Source organism: Musca autumnalis, unplaced genomic scaffold (genome assembly GCF_047663935.1).
Source record: "Musca autumnalis isolate F117 unplaced genomic scaffold, ASM4766393v1 scaffold_2, whole genome shotgun sequence".
In the NCBI taxonomy this organism is placed as follows: Eukaryota; Metazoa; Arthropoda; class Insecta; order Diptera; family Muscidae; genus Musca; species Musca autumnalis.
Genome location: NW_027411755.1, coordinates 99,054,323 through 99,079,622, shown reverse-complemented (window position 1 = coordinate 99,079,622; position 25,300 = coordinate 99,054,323). Strand labels below are relative to the sequence as shown.

The window sequence follows — 25,300 nt, the reverse complement described above, 5'->3', positions numbered from 1 at the left end:
CTAACGAGTGTTGTTTTTGCGCCTACGCGACCTTTCGGCATTATTATTGACACTTAGTTTTCGATCGCCATCCGTAACACAGGTAATCTGTTCGCCTTGCTACTTTTCCCTTTATTTATTTAATTATATTTATTTATTTACTCAATAAAGCTTCTGCTTTTTATTATTTGAAAAATAAAAACGTTCGTGTTTTTATTTCTCTTTTTCGAAGTTTTTGGAGTTTTCGTTTTTCTAATTGGTTTTCGTTTATTTATTCTCGCAGCAGCCATCAACATCATAATCATCCTAATCAACTTCATCAACATCATTATCATCCCCAAAACATCAACAAACCAACAGGTGAGTGCAGTGTTTTGTTATTGTGAGCCCGCGTTGTGGAAAAACTAATAACAAAAATATAATATATATAGCGGTGTCTGTTTCCACAATGGGCGACTGCAAACAGCGTATGTACTCTAGGAAGAGCGGCTGAAATTAAGACGGTAAACTTAAAACCCATCAGAAGATGAGGGGAAATCACTGATGTATTTATCCCTTGAAAACCATATAACAATGAATGCAGAACAAAACACACGGCCCTCAATCTCCGGTAACTCGAGGGTGATAAGAATCCCCGCAGGTAAAACTAAAAAGACACTGAATATTGGTACATGGAATATTCGAACTTTATATGAAGCAGGAAAACTGAACAATACCATAGCTGAAATGAATAGACTCAATGTGGACATACTGAGAGTGTGTAAAACTTGGTGGCCAAACACTGGAGATTTTGTATCCCAAAATGCCAAAGTATATTTTTCAGGTAATTCGAATAGAAATCATCGGAATAAAGTTGGCATTATAGTGAAAGAACATATAGCTAAAAGTGTCATCGGATTCATTCCAAAATCTGACCGAACTATGATAATAAAAATATCAGCAAAACCAGTCAACATTTATATAATCCAAGTCTATGCACCTACAGCAAATAAAAGTAATGACGAGATTGAAGCGTTTTACAATGAAATCGAAGAACTCATTAAAATAACAAAACCGCATGAAATAACCATAATCCAAGGCGATTTCAATGCAAAGGTAGGATGCGATGTAGTTGCAGGAGTAAAAGGAATATATGGTCTAGGAGATAGAAATGAAAGAGGTGACAGACTCATCGAATTTTGCCAGGAATTTATTTACCGCCAAGAAGGTTATATACTTGGAAATCCCCCCAAGATAGAGTCTGCAATGTGATAAGGAACCAAATAGATTTCATACTTATAAACAGGCGACACTGCTCGTCTGTACGAAAGGTCACAACATACCCTAGCGCAGATGTACCATCTGACCACAATCTTCTGATGGCAAAAATCCACCTAAAACTAGCACGTTAGTCAAATAAATCACGAAATCGAAAAATTGACATCGGAAAACTCGAAAATCCTATAATAAGGTCTGATGTTTCTTCTCAAGTCAACACAGAGTTAATCAATATATACAGGAATGACGTGGAAAATATATGCAACAGTGTGAAGACCACAATCAATTCAATTGCACGTAACACGCTTGGAAACTACACAAAACCAAAAAGTAAAAGTTGGATGACTGAAGAGATACTTCAACTGATGGATGAGCGTAGAAAATACAAAAATAGTAACTACGAGATGTATTGGGAAATCAACAGGGAAATTCAAAGGGAAGTGCGTATAGCCAAAAATAACCACCTGAACAGTCAATGCCAAGAAATTGAACGACTGATGACACTGCACGACGACTTTCAGTTACACAAGAAAATGAAAGAAGCAGCCGGCATTTACAGAAATACCAATTCCTCAGTCCTTTACAACAATAATAATGAACCCGTTTTTGAAACTGCTGAAAAGAAATATATCTGGAAAGAATACATACAAAACTTATTCAGGGACTCTACCAGATCGGATTATGACAATCGGATATCACAGCAACTGACAGGCGAGGCAATCACAAACAGTGAAGTTGAAGATGCATTAAAATCCCTCCGAGAACGAAAAGCCATGGTTCCTGATGAAATACCTGCCGAAATTCTAAAAATGATAAATGGTGACAATGTTGACCTGCTGACAAAACTATTTAACTACATATATGACACCGGACAATACCCCCAGGATTGGCTGAAGTCCACATTTATAACCATCCCAAAAAAATCTCACCCGAAAAGATGCAACGATTACCTACTTATCAGCCTAATGAGCCATGCCCTAAAAATCTTCCTTAAAATTATACATAAACGGATATATGAAAAATGCGAAAAGGAAATGGGTGAAACACAATTTGGCTTCAAAGAAGCAAAAGGAACGCGTGAAGCACTATTCTGCGTACAAGTGTTGGTTCAAAAATGTAGAGATGTCAATAGGGATGTTTTTATGTGCTTTATAGACTACGAGAAAGCATTTGACACCGTACAGCATGACAAGCTCATGGGTATTCTGGCGTCAATTGGAATAAGCGAGAAAGAAATTAGATGCATTAAAAGTCTGTATTGACATCAAAGTGCACATGTTAATATCAATGGAGAAATGACGGAAGAAATATCTATATCCAAAGGAGTAAGACAGGGCTGTACACTGTCCCCACTATTGTTTAATATTTATTCCGAAAAAATATTCAAGGAATCAATTAACAACGTCCAAGAATGAATCCTAATAAATAATGAATACGTAAACAATATCAGATACGCTGACGATACTACCCTAATAGCAGACAGCTTATCGGGTCTACAAAACCGTGTCACAAGACTAACTGCATGTAGGGAAACAGATGGATTAAGATTAAACACCAATAAAACAAAATATATGATAATAAGCAGGAAAAATAATTTTGATAACATGAATATAATAATTCACAACACTCCACTCGAGAGAGTGTCGAGCTTCAAATATCTCGGGTTTTCAATAAATGATCAGTGGGATAACTCCAAAGAAATTAAATGCCGGATAGAAATGGCAAGAGACGCCTTTCACAAATACAAAAGAGTATTAACAAGCCATGATATTAACATTGCAACAAAGACAAGGTTCATAAAGGCCTACATATGGCCAGTTTTGTTATATACTGTGGAAGTATGGACTTTAAAAACAATAGTCAAGCGCTTAGAAGCCTTCGAAATGTGGATATATCGAAGAATTCTTAAAATACCGTGGATAGCTCACGTATCAAATGACGAAGTTCTACGAAGATTAAACAAAACAAGAGAACTCTTCGATCACATAAAAAGGAGAAAAATTTCATATCTCGGACACATAATGCGAAACCCAAAATACCGCATCCTGCAAAGAATTCTACAAGCCAAAATAGACGGTAAACGTAGCAGAGGAAGACAAGAGATGTCCTGGCTTCAAAATATTCAACAATGGACGGAATTTCGAAATGCAGAAAATTTAATAAGTGTCGCAAGAAACAGAGATTTATATTCATATTTTGTCAATAATATATAAAGAAAATTATACATGAAATGTAATATGGTTGCTAACATTCGAATATCGAATATGCAATAAAGAAGAAGAAGAAGATAATATCCATCGTCCAAAAATTCTTTTCGTTCCCATTGCAACAACAATACATAGGGCCGCTTCACAACGCGTCGCGTATTCCATTTTATCTTTTCTGATTATATCTGTGTTATAATTTTTTTTTTTTTTATTGAGTACCTCTATCAATCTTACATTTAAAAATTTTAAAATTTTTATAAATTTAACAAACTTTTTGAGATTTTAATTATAAATATTGCAGCAAATAAAATTTACAAACTATTTCAAATAATGATTTTCAACAATTTAAGGTAAAAGATAGGAGAAAACCCTTTTGAAAAACAAAACAAAAATTTTTTTGGAACCTGAGTATCCTGTGCCCCGTCCACAAGAAGGGAGATAAGACTGTATGCTCTAACTATAGGGGCATAAGTCTACTCCCTATTGCCTACAAGATCGTGTCAGGGATATTGTGCGAACGACTAAAGCCTATGGTCAGCGAGATAATTGGACCATACCAATGCGGCTTTAGACCTGGCAAGTCCACCATTGACCAGATATTTACCCTACCCTCCGCAAATCCTGGAGAAGACCCAAGAGATGCATCTTTTTGTCGATTATAAAGCAGCCTACGGCAGCCCGCTGCGTTCAAAGGTATTCCAAGCCATGTCTGAATTTGTTATCCCCGCAAAGTTCATCCGGCTTTGTAAAATGACTTTAACTGACACGAGGTCCTCAGTTAAAATAGGAAAGAACCTCTCCGAAGAGTTTTGTATCAAAAGAGGTTTCAGACAAGGAGACAGCCTTTCGTGTGATCTCTTCAACATCCTGCTGGAAAAGGTTATACGAGAGGCAAACGTCAAAAGAAGTGGCACAATCTACACCAATAGTCACATGTTACTTGCTTATGCTGATGATATAGACATCATGGGCCGATCAGTAAAAGAAGTAACTGATACCTTTATAAAGGTCGAAGGAGAATCTGCTAAAGTGGGTCTGGCGGTAAACGGTGAGAAGACCAAGTTGATGGTGTCGACGCGCAATGCGTTCATTGAGCTCGGAACGACTGTGGAAGTTGGTTCCTATAATATTGAGGTAGTAAAAGACTTCATCTACCTCGGCACCTCAGTAAACAGAACAAACGACATCAGTTGTGAAATAAAAGAAGAATTGTATTGGCCAACGGATGCTACTTTGGTTTAAGTAAGCAGTTTAAAAACAAAGCCACATCTCGTCAAACAAAAATAACGCTCTACAAAACACTGATACTACCCGTGCTGATGTATGGCTCCGAAGCGCAAGCAGACATGGCAGTGGTTGGTGTGTTTGAGAGAAAAATTCTTCGAAAGATCTACGGACCAATCTGCGTTGACGGTGAATGTCGACGTCGCATGTATCTGCTATACAACGACATCAATATTGTTAAACGTATCGAGATGCAGCGATTGCGTTGGCTAGGCCATATCATAAGAATGAGCGATGATGAACCCGCTAAAAAGGCGTATAAACACGGACCGCTTGGCGGTGCACGCAGAATTGGCAGGCCAAGGAATAGATGGCGCAAACAAGTGGATGATGAGATGAAAAGGCGCGGTATTCCAGAGTGCGAAGCAACAAATAGAAAGGAATCGAGATCTTTTCTTAGTACCGCCTATGGAACAAATGTTCTGTAATGGGCCAGCTAAGTAATTAACTAAAATTTTTATTACCGGTCGGACGATTTGGCACCAAGGTAATGGAAATTGAGTCTTTCCGACAAATTTATGTGAACTCGAACTTCCTTACATAGCTTTGCAAATCACATATCAGATTATAACTTTATTTGCATTAATCTGTAGATAAAATCAAATATGACAAGAAATGCAACGGCTAAATTGAAAGAATATAGCTTGCCAATGAAACATTTGTTGGAATATATCATTTGAAAAATAAATAAAAATTATGCAGAAAAAAGACAGGCTCAGTCTTATGATCCGAATGGCAAGATAAATTCTTTAAACTTTTTATATTGACCGAGAAACCTTTAACTTTAAAAATGCAGAAAAAAGACAGTCTCATTCCCATTATTATAAGTCTTCTTTTGTTATAGTTTGGATTTACTGAACAGATTTATAGCGTTCCGGTTAACTTAAAGTTAAAACTGATGATTGAATTTCAAGGAGGAGCTTCTTAACATTAACTTTCAATGTAGAAATTATATTTTTAATGCCACCAAATTGGTTTATTTTTCGTTATGAAATCCCTCAGAGAGTAAAAGAACACATATAATAATGGCCCTCAGCTTTTTATGATCCGTAATGGCAAGTTAAATTCTTTAAACCTTTTATATTAGTCGTCAGCGACAAAATGGCCGAGAAACACTTACTTCAAACCACCAAACATTCCGGAGGTTTCAAGGAAAGATAACAGACAAAGGAATTTTAAATAAAGCTGGTGCAGTTACCAAAACGATCTGATACATAACTAGGTTAAATTCCAAAGCTTGAAATTTAGATGGCGCTGTGATAATAATAAGTATTTGTCTGATTGTTGATTTTGCTGTGAAATCAATTGAAACTTTAGAAAACATTCTTCGGTTTCGGAAAAACAAAAATGTATCTTTTATAGATTTACAGCACCTAAAGTTGATAGTAGGCATATTGTAGTAAAATATTGCCTGGCAAGCACCACCTTACACGTTCGCATAAATGCTGAGAGTTTAAAAAATAATCGAACATTGGTTGCTTCGTTTTTTATTGGGATAGCTAATACAATTTTGTTTTTTTTTCAGAATAGTCTGGCTTAATCCCATTGTTGTTGTTTTATTATTTTAAAACAACTAATTTATTAGTGGAAAAGGTTTGGCATTGTTCGCCAAGGGGTAAGGCAGGGAAGACTAATTTCGATCCATGTTACTCGATCTCATCAGTTCCCCTGTTTCTTGTTTGTGGATATTCTCCACCGAAGTTATTTTTCAATAACTTCTTTAACAAGAAACTTTTTATACCCAAACATCAATCGTCTGCTCGAAGTATAAAGGTGAACAAAGAAACAACTTCAATGAGAAGTTTTTCTTTGGCAACCTAGCACAACTCCGCTAATAAATTAGTTGTTTTAAAATAATAAAACAACAAAAATTAAGCCATTCATTATTTTTTTTTCAATGAAATTATGAGTTGCTAGATCGAGTTGCATAGTAGAGTAAAATCATGAGGAATTCGATCTAAGAACGCCTAATTTCATGAAATTTTTAATGAAATTCACTCTAGTGTGGACCGGGACTATGAGGCTATTATTTTACAAGAAGGGGTTTACCCCCCGTTTAAGTAAGAATTAATATATTTCAGTTTAATTTGCATTGTTTGGAAATGCTCGCTTTTCGCTTTACTTTCATTGTGGTTGATTCACTCAATAGTTAGAAAACTGCCTACTCCTTTTTTATAACAACATTGATCTGTCATCTAGGAGTTTTCTAACGAGTGTTGTTTTTGCGCTTACGCGACCTTTCGGCATTATTATTGACACTTCGTTTTCGATCGCCATCCGTAACACAGGTAATCTGTTCGCCTTGCTACTTTTCCCTTTATTTATTTAATTATATTTATTTATTTACTAAATAAAGCTTCTGCTTTTTATTATTTGAAAAATAAAAACGTTCATGTTTTTATTTCTCTTTTTCGAAGTTTTTGGAGTTTTCGTGTTTCTAATTGGTTTTCGTTTATTTATTCTCGCAGCAGCCATCAACATCATAATCATCCTAATCAACTTCATCAACATCATTATCATCCCCAAAACATCAACAAACCAACAGGTGAGTGCAGTGTTTTGTTATTGTGAGCTCGCGTTGTGGAAAAAATAATAACAAAAAATATAATATCCATCGTCCAAAAATTCTTTTCGTTCCCATTGCAACAACAATACAGAGGGCCGCTTCACAACGCGTCGCGTATTCCTTTTTATCGTTTCTGATTTTATCTGTGTTATAATTGAACAGTGAAAACCAATAAAAAATAAAAATAATTGTTGTTGCAAAAATTTATTGTGAAAAAAGTGCAAAAAAATAGTGTATTTTTCATTAGCGAATGGTGGTGTAATTATTAAAAAAATTTAATTAACAGTTAAAATTTGCTAATTTTATTAATAAAATAATTCATTTATTTATTGAAAATTAATTACATAATTATTTCCATCGGGTTACTACTGTCTTGTTGTTCCTAACAAAAGAAATAAACCACCGAAAAATACACGAAATTATTCCTTCTATTCTCGCATTATTCCCTGTTCAATAATACACAATAATATAAACATACATACGCTAGTGACATACTTACGTCGTCGTCGGTCTATTGCTTGTTATATACACAAATATCACTTACATACATACCATTCAAGGCGAATATAACAAGGTGATCCAATAGTTGACGTTAGGTTGTAGTCTTCATTTGCTGTCAAATTTTTTTGCGCGAAATATCCGCAAAAGTTAGAAGAAAACGTTAAAATATTATTCGCGAAGCTTAAACAAAGATGTTGTACACAGAAATTTTTTATAGAAGCGAAATATTTGTTATTTATTTTTGATTAAAAATATGTTTTGACAGCAAATGAAGACATAGGTTGCTATTATTGTATCACCTTCTTTCTTACACCATGATACCATTGCTTTAGGCAGCGACAGCTAGCCTAGTGAAAATATTTTTTTTTTCGTTTCTCTTTTGTTTGCGTGTACGCTACACACATCGGGTCGGCCGATTGGGGCTGGTTTACACATTGGGTACAAAAGAGAAAATTGTTTGCATATTAAATTGCAGTGTGTGTATATAAAAATAATTACATATTTGGACATTTTCGTTTATCGTGCGCCCTACAGTCCGCAATTACGTTAATATTAATCGGTTTGGAAAAAAATATTATTTTATTGTAATTGGACATAAAAATAGTAATTTTTTGCCGTTTTTAATAATTTTGGGTATCGTAAAAAATATTTCAAGCCCATTTATCTACTATTTTAACATAAATATTATATATTTATATACTACTTTTTGCTTTTTTCGAAATCTTTTTGATTTTTATCGATATTTTATACACTTTTTGAACATTTTTCGAAATTATTAAAGGGAAAAAGTTGGGGTTTCGTTTGTTATCGAACGTTTTCGGCGATTTTTGTTGATTTTTTCTTAATTTTTCGTGAATTTTGCTAATTTTGGTCCATTTTTTGTGAAAAATCTTGGAAATTCTTGTTGGATCTGGAAAAAAATTGGATCTTTTCGCAAGAATTTAAATTTTTTTCCATTATTTGAGTTGGAATTTTTTCGCTTTTATCGTTTTTTGTCGCAATTTCTACTTGAAAAGCTTGGTTTTTGATTTTTTCGTAAATTTTTAATTTTTCGTGTGATTTTAAAGAAAATCTTTGCAAAATGCCTTTCACTCCACTCCTCTCAATGATTTTACCCGAGTTTCGGAAAATTTGGTAAAATTTTGTGCCAAAATTAAAGACGCGAAGGAAGAAGATTTAGATTTCTTTATTTTAGAAGTGAAAAGTACCGAGTTGGTTAAAAACTGGTCCAAGGTGGAAAGTTCGTTTGATAGTTTCCTCGAGTATTTGAAATCGGCTGAGGATACAACTGCGGAAGACATTGGTGTTGTCGATGGTAAATACGCAGTTGTTTATGAACTTTTTATGGAATGTCAGGCTATTATTAATAAATATTTAAATAAATTTCTGTGGTCTCGAAAATCGTCCTTGAGCTCTAATAGGAGTTCAGTGGTTTCGTTAAACCAGGATCCTTCCAATATTTCTAAGGATGAGCAGGGTTTGTCTGCCACTCCAAGGGAAGCCTCGAGAAACGATCCCGGTTTAAATAACACGAATTCGTCTACCCACACTGTTCGAAGTGTGGGTACTCAGGCTTCTAGCTCCCCAATATCAGGTATTGGGAATTCTAGGGATAGCTCGAATTTTGGTATTGACCCGCCAAATTTAGACATTGTTTTCGAATGTGATTTTCTCTCGTGGCCTACTTTTAGAGACTTATTTAGCGCGGTCTATATTACCAATTCCAGATTGTCGGATATTGAGCGGCATTGTCATTTGACGCAAAAAACTCGTGGGGAAGCTCGTGAAATTGTTTCTAAATTCCCTTTGACTCACCGTAGCTTCAGTCTAGCATGGAATGCTTTGAAATCGACTTATGATAATCGTCGTTTGTTGATTCATAGTCAGTTCAAAGTATTATTTTCGCTTCCGGTACTTGAAATCGAGACGTGTTCGGGTCTCAAACAAATCCAGCGTGGTATTAATTGTTGTTTGTCTGCAATGTCCATTTACGACGTTAGCACGGAAAATTGGGATACGTTCTTAGTTAACTGAGCGAATTCAGACGCTCATGTGTCTTCACGACATGAGAGGAAATGATCCGGTGAAAAAGTGTAATGTGAAAAAGCTTCACTCGTATATTACTAATACGAATTCTTCTCGTTCTCCAAAGGATTCGCAGAAAAATGATTGCATTCTTTGTCCCCAGCAGTTCCACTTGCTTTTTGAATGTCCTCGATTCAAAAATATGTCTGTCTCGGCTAGGTTTTCCACTGTGAAACGTCGTAGATTATGTGTGAATTGTTTGCGTAAGGGGCATGAAGTAAAAACATGCAGTAGTCATCGTCGGTGTTCGAAATGTAATCGAAGTCATCACACCTTGCTACATCGTAGCGACTCGTCTCCAAATAGTTCCACCTCCAGTGTTTTCTCGCTCAGGAGGAACAGCCCTACTCCTTCCAACCCTCCACCCGTCGATCCTCCTTGTCCATCCACATCTTCGGCATTTGTAGCTCGTCCTTCCAACCCTCCAACTCTCGATCCTTCTCGCCGATCCACATCCTCGGCATCTGTAGCTCGTCAGGTCTTTCATACCTCACCATACCTTTTCTAACAGAGCGATTGCAGAATAGGTTGAAACTTCCGTTATTTCTGGTGTGATTTGTGCAATTTCGGCAAATTGACGATTTTATTGGAAACTAGAGCTTTGTTATTGTCTTCAATTTCTGGAAACTTACCGTCATTTACAGTTTCCTCTGATTTAAGATCTGAAACGCCAAGTATTCGTCTGGCAGATGCTAATTTGTTCTATTCACGTCCTGTGGATCTGTTGTTGGGTGCAGACTTGTATCCAAAAATTTTGTTACAGGGTTGTCGTTCAATTCTATAGGGGACTTTGATTGCCCAAAATTCTGTGTTTGGATGGCTAGTCACTGGACTGATTCCCTCGTCGAGAATTCAAAGTTAATCAAATTGGTTGGGACCATCCCATTTTTGTTCGCTACTCATTCAGAGTAGCGTAAATTCGTAGATGTGTTCATGCATCTATTATCGTATTATCGCTGCCTTAAAATCGGGTTCACACCTTCGGCTAGAGTTTTGTGGCACAGTTTAGCGTCTAAACTTTTGAAAATCATTCTTATGGAAATTGGCTTAGAATTTTATTGTTGAGAGCATTCAAACCCCCTTTTTTGGCCTATATTCGTGGCGAGTTTCTTTGGTGGCATGCAATGGCTTAGTCTAGACTAGTCGGATTGGTCTATTCGAGATCTGGCTCCGCTTGGTTCTGAAATTGACATTTTTCGTATTATTCGTGCTATTTTGAAAATGTGCTGGAAAAGTTTTCGTCACTCATGAAAGCACTTCGTGGTATGGCTAACCGGTTGTATTCGTATTCACAACTATGGATTTCCGTCGCTGATAACTCTGGGTTAGTTATTACCGTCCAAAAAATCCATTTAGCATACGAATATAAATGTCTAATGGTTAAAAATAGGTGCCTCAAAATTGTTCGTTAGCTTCCTTGAATCAAATCATTAACAATAATGGTGTCATGAGAATGCATGGTCGTCTAGCGCATTCAACTTATACAACTTTTGTTCCGGCATTAGGAATAGAATAGTTTTTGGCCGCACTTCATCGCTTCATTGCACCTCGTGGTTGTCCCCACTCGATATTTTCGGACAATGTTACGAATTTTGTGGGTGCTTCTCGTGGTGTACGTCAAAATTTTCGATATATCATTTGGTCTTTACGTGGCATTTATTTCCAGCTGGTGCTCCACATATGGGTGGTCTCTGGAGCTGATGTTAAATTTGTTTATAGGTGCTCATTTATCGCTCATCCTGAACCTGTCGTAATTGACGAACCGTTATCGCTTGTGAATCGGTTTTAGTAATGTTCAAGCTCAAGTACATTTATTTTTGTGAGCCAGAAGTTAGTACGGTAACCGCGTTGTGAAGCGGCTCATTTGTACTATTTGGATACTTCATCTGAATCCGTCACTGCGGGTTCTACAAGAAAATGGAGATCTATCAAATCCGTCACTGCGGATTTTAATAAAAAAAAATTGACATCTGAATCCGTAACTGCGGGTTCTTCGTTAATGGCTTCGAACGCGAATTTCGTACCTTCCAGGTCGGAATCCATAACTGTGGGTTCCACTAGGACGTTGGCGGTTTCGGGCAATTCACACCATGTTCGTATGGTAGAAAGAGAGCGTACGTTCGTCACTGCGGACGATTGGTAAACGCCTCATAGGTTTAGTTGTAGGGTATGTCGGAACCAATTTGAATTTGCTCACAAATGCACTGCACCACCCATTACTATAGCATATATGATTACTTGATATTGTATTTACTTATCGATATGTGTTACAACATTAATAATGTTTCAAAGTCGGCGCCAATGTTTAAGTAAGAATTAATATATTTCAGTTAATTTGCATTGTTTGGAAATGCTCGCTTTACTTTCATTGTGTTTGATTCACTCAATCGTTAGAAAACTGCCTACTCCTTCTTTATAACAACATTGATCTGTCATCTAGGAGTTTTCTAACGAGTGTTGTTTTTGCCCCTACGCGACCTTTCGGCATTATTATTGACACTTCGTTTTCGATCGCCATCCGTAACACAGGTAATCTGGTAATTGGTTGCTTCGTTTTTTATTGGGATAGCTAATACAATTTTGTTTTTTCAGAATAGTATGGCCTAATCCCATTGTTGTTGTTTTATTATTTTAAAACAACTAATTTATTAGTGGAAAAGGTTTGGCATTGTTCGCCAAGGGGTGAGGCAGGGAAGACTAATTTCGATCCACGTTACTGGATCTCATCAGTTCCCCTGTTTCTTGTTTGTGGATATTCTCCACCGAAGTTATTTTTCAATAACTTCTTTAACAAGAAACTTTTTATACCCAAACATCAATCGTCTGCTCGAAGTATGAAGGGGAACAAAGAAACAACTTCAATGAGAAGTTTTTCTTTGGCAACCTAGCACAACTCCACTAATAAATTAGTTGTTTTAAAATAATAAAACAACAAAAATTAAGCCATTCATTATTTTTTTTTTTTCAATGAAATTATGAGTTGCTAGATCGAGTTGCATAGTAGAGTAAAATCATGAGGAATTCGACCTAAGAACGCCTAATTTCATGAAATTTTTAATGAAATTCACTCTAGTGTGGACCGGGACTATGAGGCTATTATTTTACAAGAAGGGGTTTACCCCCCGTTTAAGTAAGAATTAATATATTTCAGTTTAATTTGCATTGTTTGGAAATGCTCGCTTTTCGCTTTACTTTCATTGTGGTTGATTCACTCAATCGTTAGAAAACTGCCTACTCCTTTTTTATAACAACATTGATCTGTCATCTAGGAGTTTTCTAACGAGTGTTGTTTTTGCGCCTACGCGACCTTTCGGCATTATTATTGACACTTAGTTTTCGATCGCCATCCGTAACACAGGTAATCTGTTCGCCTTGCTACTTTTCCCTTTATTTATTTAATTATATTTATTTATTTACTCAATAAAGCTTCTGCTTTTTATTATTTGAAAAATAAAAACGTTCGTGTTTTTATTTCTCTTTTTCGAAGTTTTTGGAGTTTTCGTTTTTCTAATTGGTTTTCGTTTATTTATTCTCGCAGCAGCCATCAACATCATAATCATCCTAATCAACTTCATCAACATCATTATCATCCCCAAAACATCAACAAACCAACAGGTGAGTGCAGTGTTTTGTTATTGTGAGCTCGCGTTGTGGAAAAAATAATAACAAAAATATAATATATATAGCGGTGTCTGTTTCCACAATGGGCGACTGCAAACAGCGTATGTACTCTAGGAAGAGCGGCTGAAATTAAGACGGTAAACTTAAAACCCATCAGAAGATGAGGGGAAATCACTGATGTATTTATCCCTTGAAAACCATATAACAATGAATGCAGAACAAAACACACGGCCCTCAATCTCCGGTAACTCGAGGGTGCTAAGAATCCCCGCAGGTAAAACTAAAAAGACACTGAATATTGGTACATGGAATATTCGAACTTTATATGAAGCAGGAAAACTGAACAATACCATAGCTGAAATGAATAGACTCAATGTGGACATACTGAGAGTGTGTAAAACTTGGTGGCCAAACACTGGAGATTTTGTATCCCAAAATGCCAAAGTATATTTTTCAGGTAATTCGAATAGAAATCATCGGAATAAAGTTGGCATTATAGTGAAAGAACATATAGCTAAAAGTGTCATCGGATTCATTCCAAAATCTGACCGAACTATGATAATAAAAATATCAGCAAAACCAGTCAACATTTATATAATCCAAGTCTATGCACCTACAGCAGATAAAAGTAATGACGAGATTGAAGCGTTTTACAATGAAATCGAAGAACTCATTAAAATAACAAAACCGCATGAAATAACCATAATCCAAGGCGATTTCAATGCAAAGGTAGGATGCGATGTAGTTGCAGGAGTAAAAGGAATATATGGTCTAGGAGATAGAAATGAAAGAGGTGACAGACTCATCGAATTTTGCCAGGAATTTATTTACCGCCAAGAAGGTTATATACTTGGAAATCCCCCCAAGATAGAGTCTGCAATGTGATAAGGAACCAAATAGATTTCATACTTATAAACAGGCGACACTGCTCGTCTGTACGAAAGGTCACAACATACCCTAGCGCAGATGTACCATCTGACCACAATCTTCTGATGGCAAAAATCCACCTAAAACTAGCACGTTAGTCAAATAAATCACGAAATCGAAAAATTGACATCGGAAAACTCGAAAATCCTATAATAAGGTCTGATGTTTCTTCTCAAGTCAACACAGAGTTAATCAATATATACAGGAATGACGTGGAAAATATATGCAACAGTGTGAAGACCACAATCAATTCAATTGCACGTAACACGCTTGGAAACTACACAAAACCAAAAAGTAAAAGTTGGATGACTGAAGAGATACTTCAACTGATGGATGAGCGTAGAAAATACAAAAATAGTAACTACGAGATGTATTGGGAAATCAACAGGGAAATTCAAAGGGAAGTGCGTATAGCCAAAAATAACCACCTGAACAGTCAATGCCAAGAAATTGAACGACTGATGACACTGCACGACGACTTTCAGTTACACAAGAAAATGAAAGAAGCAGCCGGCATTTACAGAAATACCAATTCCTCAGTCCTTTACAACAATAATAATGAAACCGTTTTTGAAACTGCTGAAAAGAAATATATCTGGAAAGAATACATACAAAACTTATTCAGGGACTCTACCAGATCGGATTATGACAATCGGATATCACAGCAACTGACAGGCGAGTGAAGTTGAAGATGCATTAAAATCCCTCCGAGAACGAAAAGCCATGGTTCCTGATGAAATACCTGCCGAAATTCTAAAAATGATAAATGGTGACAATGTTGACCTGCTGACAAAACTATTTAACTACATATATGACACCGGACAATACCCCCAGGATTGGCTGAAGTCCACATTTATAACCATCCCAAAAAAATCTCACCCGAAAAGATGCAACGATTACCTACTTATCAGCCTAATGAGCCATGCCCTAAAAATCTTCCTTAAAATTATACATAAACGGATATATGAAAAATGCGAAAAGGAAATGGGTGAAACACAATTTGGCTTCAAAGAAGCAAAAGGAACGCGTGAAGCACTATTCTGCGTACAAGTGTTGGTTCAAAAATGTAGAGATGTCAATAGGGATGTTTTTATGTGCTTTATAGACTACGAGAAAGCATTTGACACCGTACAGCATGACAAGCTCATGGGTATTCTGGCGTCAATTGGAATAAGCGAGAAAGAAATTAGATGCATTAAAAGTCTGTATTGACATCAAAGTGCACATGTTAATATCAATGGAGAAATGACGGAAGAAATATCTATATCCAAAGGAGTAAGACAGGGCTGTACACTGTCCCCACTATTGTTTAATATTTATTCCGAAAAAATATTCAAGGAATCAATTAACAACGTCCAAGAATGAATCCTAATAAATAATGAATACGTAAACAATATCAGATACGCTGACGATACTACCCTAATAGCAGACAGCTTATCGGGTCTACAAAACCGTGTCACAAGACTAACTGCATGTAGGGAAACAGATGGATTAAGATTAAACACCAATAAAACAAAATATATGATAATAAGCAGGAAAAATAATTTTGATAACATGAATATAATAATTCACAACACTCCACTCGATAGAGTGTCGAGCTTCAAATATCTCGGGTTTTCAATAAATGATCAGTGGGATAACTCCAAAGAAATTAAATGCCGGATAGAAATGGCAAGAGACGCCTTTCACAAATACAAAAGAGTATTAACAAGCCATGATATTAACATTGCAACAAAGACAAGGTTCATAAAGGCCTACATATGGCCAGTTTTGTTATATACTGTGGAAGTATGGACTTTAAAAACAATAGTCAAGCGCTTAGAAGCCTTCGAAATGTGGATATATCGAAGAATTCTTAAAATACCGTGGATAGCTCACGTATCAAATGACGAAGTTCTACGAAGATTAAACAAAACAAGAGAACTCTTCGATCACATAAAAAGGAGAAAAATTTCATATCTCGGACACATAATGCGAAACCCAAAATACCGCATCCTGCAAAGAATTCTACAAGCCAAAATAGACGGTAAACGTAGCAGAGGAAGACAAGAGATGTCCTGGCTTCAAAATATTCAACAATGGACGGAATTTCGAAATGCAGAAAATTTAATAAGTGTCGCAAGAAACAGAGATTTATATTCATATTTTGTCAATAATATATAAAGAAAATTATACATGAAATGTAATATGGTTGCTAACATTCGAATATCGAATATGCAATTAAGAAGAAGAAGAAGATAATATCCATCGTCCAAAAATTCTTTTCGTTCCCATTGCAACAACAATACATAGGGCCGCTTCACAACGCGTCGCGTATTCCATTTTATCTTTTCTGATTTTATCTGTGTTATAATTTTTTTTTTTATTGAGTACCTCTATCAATCTTACATTTAAAAATTTTAAAATTTTTATAAATTTAACAAACTTTTTGAGATTTTAATTATAAATATTGCAGCAAATAAAATTTACAAACTATTTCAAATAATGATTTTCAACAATTTAAGGTAAAAGATAGGATAAAACCCTTTTGAAAAACAAAACAAAAATTTAGTATATTTTTTTATACTGATAGAAAAAAGTTTAATATTATGATAATATTATTGTAGAGTTCGAAGCAATCTGGGCGTAGAAGTTCTATTTCGTGACTCAAATCTTTCATTTATGTTTTCCATGAATGTCGAAATCATTTTCTCATTGAACCGTTGGTGGAGTTGGGATGTCGAATACCGCATGTTTAGACCAAATATATTTTTAAGATTTTTATTTTGAATAACTTGAAGTTTTTTCAGATGTGTTTTAGCACAAATATTCGACCAAATTTGACAGCCGTATGTCATTATTGGCCTTAAACACATTTTGTATATGAGCAGCTTATTTTTAATGTTTAACATTGATTTCCTGTTCAATAAAGGAAATAGAGCTCGGCCACATTTTGTTGCTTTGTCAGCTGCATTTAGTACGTGTTCTTTAAAGTTCAGAGACTTGTCGAGTGTAATTCCAAGATATTTTATGGAAGTTTGTATAGGGATATTACATCCCGACACTATTAAATTAACACTGGGAATTCTTTTTGGGGTTTTGTTAAATGGGAAAATAATGGCTTGCGGTTTTCCTTCATTTATTTTTATTTTCCATTTCTCGAAGTATTTATCCAGATGTACTAAGGAGTTCTTCATCCTTCTTATGATGGCATTTGACACCTTTCCTGAGGTTATTAATGCAGTATCATCGGCATACAGCGCAATTGATTCGTTTTTTAATATTTTTATATCTGAAGTAAAAATAGAATATAAAAATGGAGAAAGTATTGACCCTTGTGGTACACCAGCTTTTATGTTTCTCGAAGTAGATTTTGAGTCCTGAATGTAAACATTAAAACTCCGTTCAGATAAAAAACTTTGAATCATTTTTTGCAAATATAGTGGATAACCAAAATTATTTAGTTTGTAGATCAGACCATCGTGCCATATAGAGTCAAATGCCTTTTCTATGTCCAAAACAATGACTCCAGTACTTTTACGTTGGGCTTTGTTTTCTCTGATTATGTTTACCATCCGTTTCACTTGATGAACTGTGGAGTGTTGCTTCCTGAATCCAAATTGTTCTTCTTTTAAAATGGAATTCGTTTCAGTAAATTCATAAAGCCTTTGCAAAATAATGTTTTCAAAAACTTTATCCAGGGAGTTAAGCATACTGATAGGCCTATAACTATTGGCCTGCTTGGAACTTTTTCCACTTTTCAACACTGGTACTACTTTGGCAGCTCTGAACGTTTTCGGGAAATAGCAATTCTTTAAACACCAGTTAAATATCTTTGTAATCAATGCAAAAACAGAATCAGGCATTTTCTTCAATAAAACAGGTTTTATACCATCTAAACCAGGAGCTTTTGAATTTTTTAACTTCTTGGTAAACCACTTAACTTCCTCAATGGTTGTTGGTTCATATTCGCTTTCATGAATCACAATTTGATTTCTCAGCCATTCAATATGGCGTGCTACTTTCCTATCCTGCGAAGAAGTAAGATTTGAAGTTAAATTATGAGCGTTTTCGAAAACGTTAGCAATAATATTTGCTTTTTCAACATTGTTATAGACTTCAGCGCCATCTACAGTTAAAGTTCCGATCTTAGGTTTCGATTGACGAATAGCTTTTGTTAGCATCCAGAATTTCTTTTTTCCGGGTGGCAACGACGTCAAAAATTTGTTCCAGCTGATGTTTCTATCACTGTTCACGTGGTGCTCAATCAGCTGGTTCAGTTGTTTGAGAATAGCAATGAGAGTTATTCTTTGTGCTGTATCATTGGATCTCTGTAACTTACGACGAAATCTGTTTCGTTGGCCAATTAGGTACTGAGTTAAAGAGGAGAGTCTTTTTTGCCAAACATTTCTCTCAGCAACGCGAACTTTGTCATCAGCAAGTTGTATTATTTTTGTAATTTTTGACAGCACGTCTTCTATATTCATTTGCGTTATTATTATGTTCTCCAAATTCGTATTTTGAATACTATCATTTACGTATTGCTGAATTAAACGCCAATTAGCTTTGTGATAAAGCTTTAATTGTTGAAGTTTCGCTTTTATTGTTCCGAAAATGCGGCATGAAATTGGTACATGATCTGAATTTAAGACCTTTGGGAAAGTCTGCAAATCAGAAAATTGAAGTCCAGAGTTTGTGAGCATCAGATCAATTACAGAAGGAATTTGTTGATTTTGGCGTTGTGAATATCTGGTGTACTCGTTTGTGCTGTGTATATAAAAGTTGGACTGCATTTGGAGATTATACAATCTACTACCGGCTGAATTATTTCGATGGCAATTCCAAGATGTGTGCTGAGCATTAAAATCGCCAAATATAAAATATTCATCTGAAGTGCTTGTTATTTTTTTGATGTCATTAATAAAATTTTTGGTGTATTTAGGACAGTAGGCTGACGTTAGCCTTATTGGTCTTTTATTTATGCGAATTTCAATGGAAATATTTTCAATTGTTGACGTTTGGATCTTTGGAATTCTTTGGTGTGGGATTCCATTCTTAATTGCAATAAGAACTCCTCCTCCATGTGTCAATCTGTCCTCTCTATACACGGTATAATTTCTCAATTTCAAGTTGTGTTTCGGCTTCGAAAAGGTCTCATTCATGAGAACAATATCAATATTATTTTCATTAAGTACATGTTCCATTTCAATAATAAAAGAACCATTTGTTATGCCTTGTACATTATAGTGCATAACATGAATTTCATTGAGGTTATGTTGCTTATATGACATATTTGAGCATCATACCGAGCACTCTCATTTTGTCATATTTGTTTTTACACTGTTGCAATGCATCAATTGCATCAAAATAAATTTGTAAAATTTGTTCATTTGAGATGTTGCCATCATCTCCACTCGAATTTGTTTTCATATTTGACGCATATGATTTTTTGCTGTCTACAAATCTAGATGGTCCACTGGGGATGTCACTACTATAAATGGGTTGTGTGTCATTCTCACGGACATTTGCTGGAGGTATGAAACTCTTACGTACGCTTCTCGAGCGATTTCCACTTGAAACTTTTGCACGGATTTCTAAATACTCATTTCTTTGAGGGCAACTCTTATCATCCGCTCTGTGGTTCACATTACTTAAACCCTTTTTTAAACAGTTGTGACATTTGTATATAACAGGTCCATTTGTTGTTGTTGTTTTTCTCAATTGGCATGTAGAATAGTCATGTTGACCACCACATAATAGGCATATGTTTTTACGATGGCAATTGGATGATCCATGGCCATACATTGCGCATTTGGAACACTGTGTTGGTCCTTTTTTCTTTCTTAGTGGGTTCCTCCAATGAACCCCTATGTCGCAAAAATACTTTATTTTTTGAACTTCTTTCTTGCTAACCTGGTTTTTGTCAAACTCAATCATATAAATCGCATCGTTTGGATTACTTCTTTTGGTTGGAATCTCCTTTGCACTTATGGGTTCTATATTGAAACCACTCTTAAATTCTTCTTTGATTGTGTCCACTGTAATTCTAGGTAGCCCAAACAAAACTTGCTTGAATCTCTTTTCGTCAACCAATGCATGAGTAAAGAAATCAAACTCACTGCCACTCAGCTTCTTTACAGCTTCTTCAAAGTCTGCCACGGTGTTTGGAATAACTTTCGTCCCAATTGACATCCTCTTATACTTACAATTATGACCAAGAAAGGTAATAATTTTAGTTAGATTGTGACATGAGTCAACTATTATGCATGGAACCTTTGCTTTACGCAGAGAAATTTCACCACTTTCGACACTGGCATCATCATCTGAATCAGACAGGCTTTGGAATCGATTAAAACTGATGGTATCCACAGCTTTTTGTTGTTTAAACTTTGGGGTATTTCCAGAGGACTTTTTCCTCTTCTTCGTCATTATAACAGAGTTATAATAATGGATTTTTTACGCGCACTACAAGTGGCAATTAACAGATTATAATTAACACGTCTTTATGCTTTCAATGACAGCAAACGACTGGTGTGTTATAATTGAACAGTGAAAACCAATAAAAAAATAAAAATAATTGTTGTTGCAAAAATTTATTGTGAAAAAAGTGCAAAAAATAGTCAAAAGCAGTGTATTTTTCATTAGTGAATGGTGGTGTAATTATTAAAAAAAATTAATTAACAGTCGTGTTAAAATTTGCTAATTTTATTAATAAAATAATTCATTTATTTATTGAAAATTAATTACATAATTATTTCCATCGGGTTACTACTGTCTTGTTGTGCCTAACAAAAGAAATAAACCACCGAAAAATACACGAAATTATATCTTCTATTCTCGCATTATTCCCTGTCCAATAATACACAATAATATAAACATACATACGCTAGTGACATACTTACGTCGTCGGTCTATTGCTTGTTATATACACAAATATCACTTACATACATACCATTGCTTTAGGCAGCGACAGCTAGCCTAGTGAAAATATTTTTTTTTTCGTTTCTCTTTTGTTTGCGTGTACGCTACACACATCGGGTCGGCCGATTGGGGCTGGTTTACACGTTGGGTACAAAAGAGAAAATTTTTTTGCATATTAAATTGCAGTGTGTGTGTATATAAAAATAATTGCATATTTGGACATTTTCGTTTATCGTGCGCCCTACAGTCCGCAATTACGTTAATATTAATCGGTTTGGAAAAAAATATTATTTTATTGTAATTGGACATAAAAATAGTAATTTTTTGCCGTTTTTAATAATTTTGGGTACCGTAAAAAATATTTCAAGCCCATTTATCGAATATTTTAACATAAATATTATATATTTATATACTACTTTTTGCTTTTTTCGAAATCTTTTTGATTTTTATCGATATTTTATACACTTTTTGAACATTTTTCGAAATTATTAAAGGGAAAAAGTTGGTGTTTCGTTTGTTATCGAACGTTTTTGGCGATTTTTGTTGATTTTTTCTTAATTTTTCGTGAATTTTGCTCATTTTGGTCCATTTTTTGTGAAAAATCTTGGAAATTCTTTTTCTATTTGAGTTGGAATTTTTTCGCTTTTATCGTTTTTTGTCGCAATTTCTGCTTGAAAAACATGGTTTTTGATTTTTTCGTAAATTTTGAATTTTTCGTGTGATTTTAAAGAAAATCTTTGCAAAATGCCTTTCACTCCACTCCTCTCAATGATATTACCCGAGTTTCGGATAATTTGGTAAAATTTTGTGCCAAAATTAAAGACGCGAAGGAAGAAGATTTAGATTTCTTTATTATAGAAGTGAAAAGTACCGAGTTGGTTAAAAACTGGTCCAAGGTGGAAAGTTCGTTTGATAGTTTCCTCGAGTATTTGAAATCGGCTGAGGATACAACTGCGGAAGACATTGGTGTTGTCGATGGTAAATACGCAGTTGTTTATAAACTTTTTATGGAATGTCAGGTTATTATTAATAAATATTTAAATAAATTTCGGCGGTTTCGAAAATCGTCCTTGAGCTCTAATAGCAGTTCAGTGGTTTCCTTAAACCAGGATCCTTCCAATATTTCTAAGGATGAGCAGGGTTTGTCTGCCACTCCAAGGGAAGCCTCGAGAAACGATCCCGGTTTAAATAACACGAATTCGTCTACCCACACTGTTCGAAGTGTGGGTACTCAGGCTTCTAGCTCCCCAATATCAGGTATTGGGAATTCTAGGGATAGCTCGAATTTTGGTATTGACCCGCCAAATTTAGACATTGTCCATAATTTAGATTTGCCTCCGTGCGATATTCCCGTTTTCGAATGTGATTTTCTCTCGTGGCCTACTTTTAGAGACTTATTTAGCGCGGTCTATATTACCAATTCCAGATTGTCGGATATTGAGCGGCATTGTCATTTGACGCAAAAAACTTGTGGGGAAGCTCGTGAAATTGTTTCTAAATTCCCTTTGACTCACCGTAGCTTCAGTCTAGCATGGAATGCTTTGAAATCGACTTATGATAATCGTCGTTTGTTGATTCATAGTCAGTTCAAAGTATTATTTTCGCTTCCGGTACTTGAAATCGAGACGTGTTCGGGTCTCAAACAAATCCAGCGTGGTATTAATTGTTGTTTGTCTGCAATGTCCATTTACGACGTTAGCACGGAAAATTGGGATACGTTCTTAGTTAACTGAGCGAATTCAGACGCTCATGTGTCTTCACGACATGAGAGGAAATGATCCGGTGAAAAACCGTAATGTGAAAAAGCTTCACTCGTATATTACTAATACGAATTCTTCTCGTTCTCCAAAGGATTCGCAGAAAAATGATTGCATTCTTTGTCCCCAGCAGTTCCACTTGCTTTTTGAATGTCCTCGATTCAAAAATATGTCTGTCTCGGCTAGGTTTTCCACTGTGAAACGTCGTAGATTATGTGTGAATTGTTTGCGTAAGGGGCATGAAGTAAAAACATGCAGTAGTCATCGTCGATGTTCGAAATGTAATCGAAGTCATCACACCTTGCTACATCGTAGCGACTCGTCTCCAAATAGTTCCACCTCCAGTGTTTTCTCGCTCAGGAGGAACAACCCTACTCCTTCCAACCCTCCACCCGTCGATCCTCCTTGTCCATCCATCGGCATTTGTAGCTCGTCCTTCCAACCCTCCAACTCTCGAGCCTTCTCGCCGATCCACATCCTCGGCATCTGTAGGTCTTTCATACCTCACAGAATAAGTCGGTTTTGTTGGGGACAGCGATGGTGAACATAATGCATTGTGGCATTTCGTACCCAGCTAGGGCTTTAATAGACTCCGCCTCTGAATCCTCTTTTCTAACAGAGCGATTGCAGAATAGGTTGAAACTTCCGGTATGTTCAACAAATGCGGTTATTTCTGGTGTGAATTGTGCAATTTCGGCAAATTCACGATTTTATTAGAAACTAGTGCTTTGGTATTGCCTTCAATTTCTGGAAACTTACCGTCATTTACAGTTTCCTCTGATTTAAGATCTGAAATGCCAAGTATTCGTCTGGCAGATGCTAATTTGTGCTATTCACGTCCTGTGGATCTGTTGTTGGGTGCAGACTTGTATCCAAAAATTTTGTTACAGGGTTGTCGTTCAATTCTATCGGGGACTTTGATTGCCCAAAATTCTGTGTTTGGATGGCTAGTCACTGGACTGATTCCCTCGTCGAGAATTCAAAGTTAATCAAATTGGTTGGGACCATCCCATTTTTGTTCGCTACTCATTCAGAGTAGCGTAAATTCGTAGATGTGTTCATGCATCTATTATCGTATTATCGCTGCCTTAAAATCGGGTTCACACCTTCGGCTAGAGTTTTGTGGCACAGTTTAGCGTCTAAACTTTTGAAAGTCATTCTTATGGAAATTGGCTTAGAATTTCATTGTTGAGAGCATTCAAACCCCCTTTTTTGGCCTATATTCGTGGCGAGTTTTTTTGGTGGCATGCAATGGCTTAGTCTAGACTAGTCGGATTGGTCTATTCGAGATCTGGCTCCGCTTGGTTCTGAAATTGACATTTTTCGTATTATTCGTGCTATTTTGAAAATGTGCTGGAAAAGTTTTCGTCACTCATGAAAGCACTTCGTGGTATGGCTAACCGGTTGTAATCGTATTCACAACTATGGATTTCCGTCGCAGAGTTAAGCCAGGTTCGAAATGGGTTAGTTATTACTGTCCAAAAAATCCATTTAGCAGACGAATATAAATGTCTAATGGTTAAAAATAGGTGCCTCAAAAATTGTTCGTTAGCTTCTTTGAATCAAATCATTAACAATGGTGTCATGAGAATGCATGGTCGTCTAGTGCATTCAACTTATACAACTTTTGTTCCGGCATTAGGAATAGAATAGTTTTTGGCCGCACTTCATCGCTACATTGCACCTCGTGGTTGTCCCCACTCGATATTTTCGGACAATGTTACGAATTTTGTGGGTGCTTCTCGTTTTTAGTAATGTGAATCGGTTTTAGTAATGTTCAAGCTCAAGTACATTTATTTTTGTGAACCGGAAGTTAGTACGGTAACCGCGTTGTGAAGCGGCTCATTTGTACTATTTTGATATACTATATCTTCTATATATATAAAAAAGGATGATGTTAGTTGCTACGCTTATAGCTCAAGGACGGCTGAACATATTTTGACAATTCGCACCAATTCGGAATGGTCTCATGGCAGAAAAGGATAAAACCTAAAAAATTGCAAAAAATTTGCGAAAAAATTGCAAAAATATTTTTTCATGAAAGTCAATTTTTCCACAAATTTCTATCGAGATTCGCGTTTGGAGTATACCTTGACACTTATTTGGACAGTTTTTGGCGAAAATTGTATATGCACCAACTGTGAGGGTCCATTGTACACCTCTGTTTTGTCAATTTTTGAAAGTTGTATCGAATTTTTTATTCGCAATCAAATCGA

At 35.8% G+C, this 25,300-nt stretch overlaps 1 protein-coding gene and 1 long non-coding RNA gene across 2 annotated transcripts in view; both read left to right on the top strand.

The window, feature by feature from the left end:
- Positions 1–25,300, top strand: part of mib2 (E3 ubiquitin-protein ligase mind bomb 2) — a 361,272-nt gene that overhangs the window by 42,900 nt on the left and 293,072 nt on the right. The gene's annotated exons all lie outside the window — the stretch shown is intronic.
- LOC141392982 (uncharacterized) lies at positions 263–3,510 on the top strand. Its single transcript, XR_012409942.1, has 2 exons — positions 263–339; positions 411–3,510. It is a non-coding gene; the product is annotated as an uncharacterized lncRNA (long non-coding RNA).